Raw genomic sequence first — 6,846 nt, 5'->3', positions numbered from 1 at the left:
ATATTAGAGTTCTTAGTCCCAGATCACATATAATTTTTAAAAAACTCAACAAATCACAGCATGACATTTTGGGTGATAAATCAAATCATTTAAATTTTTGTATTTTTTTCTTTGTTCTCAGGGACAGTGTGCACTTGTTTATCCCTTTCCTGGCTGCTGAAATGATCATGAATCTTCTCATGATTCCTTGTAAGTGGGAGGAATTCAAAGGTTAGATTTTATATTTTTAAAGGTGAAGTCATCCAGAATTTTTTCTATTTTCTATCAATATCTGAATTGCTTCAGTGCTTTAAAGAACTCTGTTTTCATCTGCATAGGTATATTCACCATCATCTGATTTAAAAGAGATTATTTAGTAATTAGGGTTAGATGTAACTGTAATTAAGCACTTTAAAAATTTTTTTAAATTTATTTTTATTTTTATTTAAGGCAATGGGGTTAAGTGACTTTCCCAGCTAGGCAATTATTAAGTGTCTGAGGTCAAATTTGAACTCAGGTCCTCCTGACTCCAGGGCCGGTGCTCTATTCACTGCACCATCTAGTTGCCCAATTAAGTCCCTTTAAAGCTATAAATGAAATAAATCAGTAGAAATGATAAACTAAAGGGTGAAACAGTGGCCAGGATGGCCATGAATTCATTTTGGCTGAACTTACTTCTCTGTACATTATTTAAAGGTAATACTTTTCTAAAAATGGTTAACGGATTGCACTAAATCCCAGTATTTCAGAATTGAATGGGACTTCTTGGCCAACACTTTATTCAAGCTAAATTCTCTGAACAATATCCCCAGAAACTAGTGATAATATTAATTCATCTTTTGAAGACTTTCAGTTATGGTTACGCAGGACCTCCTTAGTCAGCTGATTTCACTCTTTAAGAGCCATAATGTTAGGACATTTTTTCATACATTGAGACAATAGCTGCCTTTTTTGTAATATTTACCTAGTGCTCCAAGTTTAGTCCTATGGTGTCTTAAGCAGAATATATTTAATACATTTTCTACATGACAATGTTTCAAACTTGAAGACCATTACATACCTACTTCCCAAATCTTCTATTACTAAGGTTAAATATGTTGAGTTCCTTTAGCTGTGATTGTATGGGATAGTTCTGAATCTTTTCAGTGTTTGGGTTCCTTTCTAGTTGAACACTAGATTGACAGGGTTACTAGAGTGGCATATCATTGATAGCAAATTCCATGACTGGGATGAGGGAGTCACACATGCTGGTGAATGTGGCAGTCTCCAGGGTTGAAAGTGGGGCATTTCTCCCTAAGAAAGAAGGATTGAGATTTAAATGAGGATCCAAGTAAATACAAATCAAAGGTAAAGCCAAATGGAGAATGTATCTCCAGGGTTTACATACAAAGGACTGAGGTAGAAGATGGAAGCCTGTTTAAGGACTAGAAAATTTAAGCTTAAGAGGTTAGTACTGGATCAGAAGAATATCAGTGAGATGGTCATTTGAAATGATATTTCCATTTGACTTTTTGTGTTGTCATTCTGTTTATGACCTGATTTGCCCCCTCATGACTTATTTGGCCATGAGAATAAATCTCATCCTATATCCCAGAATGCTTTACTGAATTTTTAAGTCATGGCTTGGTGGAAGGTCTCTGCCAATTCTGGTACATTCAGGTTTTAAGTGTTCTCTCCTCAGGTCCATACTCCTTGTAGTTCAGTAGATATTGTTACCTCCATTAGTTGAAGGTATCTTTAACTACATGTTTCTCTTGACTATTTTTATTTAGTGAGTGTGTATATAAGAATTCAGATGGTCCATTTTGGAGTCAACAAAGGCAGATGGAACATGGGATAAATACAGTATGAGGAGGACTCATCAGTTAATGGAGTTTATTTCACTTTTTGCAAGTTTTCTCATTTGGGGTGTCTGCCTTCAAGCATATGATTTTGTATTGATTGGGACCGTGAAGGATGAGAATAAATTGGCAGCACTTAGAAAAGTTTGCTGATAGTCTCAATGGGTCTTTAACCTAAACATATAATTAACTATGGTATCTTGTTACACTTGCAGCTCCCAAGTATATCAATTGACCATGTAAAAGATATTGAACAAATCCTTAGAACTGCTACTATGTTGTGGAGGAGTACTACCTCCCAAATCTTGTGAAGATGAATAAACAGTAGTGAAAAGAGGTTCAGCAGACAATCAAATTTAACCCTTCTTCAGGTGAATATGTTGTATCCCCTTGTGTGCATTAATTAATGTGCCAAATTAATATTAGTAGATCAGTTATATATCTATATATCAGTAGCAGTAATGATTAATACTAGTAGACCAGATTGAATTTTAGTGACTATAAAGCTTATAATAGCTAAAAAAAGGTCTGTGGAGGTAGCTAGTCTATGAGGTACCCAATTTCAGTCATTGTAAGAGTACTTAAAATTTTATTTTGATTTTTAAGACCATCTCTCTTCATCTTGCCCGGTCTGGAACTACAATAGTCACTTATGGATCAGATTCTAATACTAATTGGCATGGAGGCTTTAACTTGTTTACTTTAGGGCTGGTTTGTTTCTTCTTAGGTTCTGGGAGGGGTCTTCTATTTTGGGGGCTCACAATATTGATTCTGGACTTAGTATACTTGATAGCCTTTAGCCCTACTTTATTTTAGCACTTCCAAACTCAATGAATTCACCAGCCTCAATTTACTTAGAAGAACTAAATGCATGTACCAACTTGGCTAGCAGCAAAAATCCTTATGCAGTTAGCAATGTAATCTACTGAAAAATAATGACCAGTGAAAATTGAACTGATGGATTCTTCAAGTATCTTCACATGATGGTGTCTGTGTATGATGGTAAGTAATTGAGGGAGAAAAGTTGAAGAGAAACATGAAGAATTGTGTCAGAAGTGTTAAACTTATTGTTGAACTGAAAAAAAAACCCCAAAAAAGACCAGTTTGAGGATTGTTGGAAAACTAGGGGGGAAAAATCAAAATGTAGATAAGAGAAAAAAATGAAATGATGATAACAGATCACAGGAAGGAAGCAGAGACATTCGGTTCTTATTTAGCTTCTATTTCATTTTAAATCCCAAGTAGAAAGTTCTTTCTAGGATCACAAGAAGAAGGTCAGCAAGCAAGTTCACTGGTTCTTTCAGTGCACTTCATGTGGGGCTGGTGTCTTGAATTCAATGGGAAACCTAGGTACTCTCTTGCCAACACTTCACTCATCTTCAGTTTAAACTCTTAGCATAATTAGAATAGTACATAAGGAACATAATAGAAGGGTATAGATGAAAGGCAAGATCAATTAGAGTTTTACAGTATGATTTAATGTGAAAAGTGTTAGCTTTGGATTAAGTGGACCTGAATTTTAACCCTTTTCCTATATATACTACTTATATGAACTTAGATAAGTTGTTTGTTGCTTTGGCATCATCTTTTTGGGTAAATCTGTGCTTCCATCTTTTATATAAGTTTAAAAAATGAATTTGGTTAATGGAATTTCCTATGCATTCCACTTTTCTTGAATTTCTATCTACTAATTTTTAGCACTACCTATGTATTTATACTTTATGTATTTGTGAATTGGTGGCCATGATTTTCATTGCTGCTCATCCTCATGGCTACCCCTTTCTTCTCCTAGGTATGATTTGTTTTAGTTACTATTATTCATTTTTCCCATGTGATACCCACTATTCTTTGTGATATTTGGTCTGATCAATATATAGATATATGTATGTATGTATGTATATATATGTATATATGTATATATATGTTTAGTTAGTTTTCTTGTTTCTCACATGTTTTCAAAATTCCCTCTTCCTCCCTCTCCCCGGAATCTCAATCAGATTTAAAAGTTTCACAAAATTGCATTACTTGAAATCTGGAAGCGATCTCAGCAACTCTTTCTCTCTAGTTCAAGTTGTATGTGAATAGAATCTCCATAACGGCATATTGAACAAGTGTCATCAGGATTCTGATTGAATACATCTAAGGAGGAACCCATTACTTTTCAAGGTAACCCATTCCACTTCTGGACATTGCTAATTGTTAGGAAGATTTTTTTTTAATAGCAAGTCTAAATTTTCCTTTTTTTTTGTAACTTCTACTCATTGCCCAGGTTCTACTTTTTGAGTCAAACAGAACAAATCTTATCCATCTTCCACTTGTGATCCCTCTATATATTTGAAAAGCTAACATGCCATCTTTGACTCATTTATTCTCTTATTAAGCGTGCCCAATTCGTACAACCAATTGTCAAATGTCATGAAATAAAGGTTCCTAACCATCCTGGTCATCCTTCTCTGGAAACCCTCTACCTTACCAATGATCTTTTAAAACCATGCCACTTAGAAATCAGTATAATACTTCAGATGAAGTATGATCAGGGCAGAATATAGGGGACTATCAATTACATATTCTTGGAATCTATTTCATTTGTCTTTTTTTTGGCTGCTAACTCATATTGAACTTACAGTTCATGAAAACCCCAAGACTGATTTCAGTGTTGCTGCTATCTATCCATTTCTCCCTTATTTCATCATTTGTGAATTTTCTTTTTGCACCCAAATGTAAGTCATTTAAGCTTATTGAATTTTATTCAAAATATTTTATAGACCTTAATTAAATGTGATTTGCCTCTGGCCATATTGCAAATTGCGATCCAGACATCCTAATCTCTATATGAGGTACCATGTTCCTAACCAGTTATTTACCATCTAAATTCACATTTATATTCTGTAATTCCTAAAAAAAATTTGGCCACAGTGATGAAAATACAATTTATTCAGGCATTTTCTTGATAGAACTTCATAATTTCTAGCAATATGCCTTAGATTCATTCTAGAGGTGACATCATTTGTCTCCAAATGACTTACTAGAAGTTGGTAGTTGTCATCTGTTAATTAATCTCAGGGGATTGCTACCTTCAGACTAGTCATTGTGGGAAGACAACCAATGTCTCTGTTCATATGAGTTTGACCCATGATCTCCTCAGTACCTATGAGCAGAAAATTGTCAACCATCATTATTTTCTCTCTCATTATTTGATTAGTATAGGATAGTCTTCCCCCTTGTAGCTACAAGGGGAAGTGGCTCCAAGTGCTTTGGTAGAAAGCAAAGCAAGTATCCTTCAGTGCATCTAACATTAATTTTTTCTGGGAGAGTTCAGCTACATTTCTATGGAAAACAACTCTTCCCTATGAAGTAGCTACAGAATGGTCTTCCATAACTTCCATTTCTTTTTCCATTCTCCTGACACAATTGAGAATATTCCTCTGCCTCGGATCCTTTTTTCTTGTTTTCCTTTACAAACATCTTTTTCTTTCAAGGAATGTTTCAATCTTCTTGATTATCTGGAGAGTAGAGACTTTACTCTTGTCCTTCCATCTTTTCTTCACATAGGTAAATCTAAATTTTGTACATATTTCTATTGATTTGCACTAGCAGAAATACAAGCAAAATTAGATTTCTGTAGTTCACTGAAAAATCCTTCTTTCTCTATACTTGCAGGAACTGATTTCCTCAGTTTGTTTGTTTCTTTAGTCACATGTGTGTCAGATAACATTTGTCTCCTATGGTTCTGAGTTCATTTCTGTAGAGGGTATTTTCAGGTACTTTATACAATTTAGGTTCCCATATTTGTGTGAAATGGGGAACTTTTGACATCAATTTGGGTAAAATTCTCTTACAATACTAAAAGATCCTGATGCTAGGAAAGATTGAAGGAAAGAGGGAATGGGGACAGCAGAGACTGAGATGGATAGTGTTGTTCCAACATGGGTACATAGTTCCAACATGAATTTGGAAGACTTTGAGAGATAGTGGAGGGGTGGCTAGGTGGCGCAATGGATAGAGCACTGGCCCTGGAGTCAGGGGTACCTGAGTTCAAATCTGGATTCAGACACTTAATAATTACCTAGCTATGTGGCCTTGGGCAAGCCACTTAACTGAATTTGCCTTGCAAAAAAACACCTAAAAATAAAAAGAGATAGTGGAAGATAGAATGACCTGATGGGTTGTGGTCCAAGAAGTCATGAAGAATTGGACATGAATGACTGAAAAATGGAATGGTAAAAACATTTAAGTGGAATTGAAAAGGAAATATAAGACATTTTTGATAGTGGCTATAGGACATCTAGTTTGTTCCAGGTTAAGGTAATGTAAAAACTGTAGAAGAGTGTCATAGATTTTATTTATATTTATATCAAATTTTTAAAAAGTCCTCAGAAGACATCTAGAGGAAACTACTAATTCATATGGAATTAGGTAAACCTCTATTTTTCAAATATCTTTTATTCTAGACTTCTCCAACTGGATTTACATGAAAGATCTTTTGAAATCTCCTCCCAAATTAGAATTTTCATGAGTGAATTTGGAAACCACCAACTTGAATAGCAAATGAATAAAAGTTAAAAAAATAAAGCATAAGCTGTCTTTTTGAGGAGAGGCATCTGGAAGCCCGTACTCCTAAGGGACAAGGAGAGGCAGAACATCTTATTCCCTCACAGCTGGGTTGCCCTCCTGTGCCTGCTAGGAAGGAGGGTTGGTGCTACTTATGGATAGTGTTTAATAGAGATTATACACACAGGGCTTGACCTCCACAAAATCTTGATATAGACTTGCCCTACAAATTGGAAAGAGATGCAGGAATGTGTTTTGAGTTAATAAGGTTGGAAAGTGAAAACATAATCTAATATCAGACCAGGGAACTACAAAGCATATCAATTTGCTCTGCAGGGTGCAATTTGTACTTTTTTTTTTTGCAAGGCCATAGTGTTAAGTGACCTGCCCATGGTCACAGAGTTAATGAGTATCAAGTCACTGAGGCTGGACTTGAACTCAGGTCCTCCTGACTCCACAGTCAGTACATTATCTA

This window comes from Macrotis lagotis, chromosome 7 (assembly GCF_037893015.1).
Source record: "Macrotis lagotis isolate mMagLag1 chromosome 7, bilby.v1.9.chrom.fasta, whole genome shotgun sequence".
Classification (NCBI taxonomy): domain Eukaryota; kingdom Metazoa; phylum Chordata; class Mammalia; order Peramelemorphia; family Peramelidae; genus Macrotis; species Macrotis lagotis.
The sequence above is the reverse complement of the archived record's forward strand: the minus strand, read 5'-3'. Positions refer to the sequence as shown.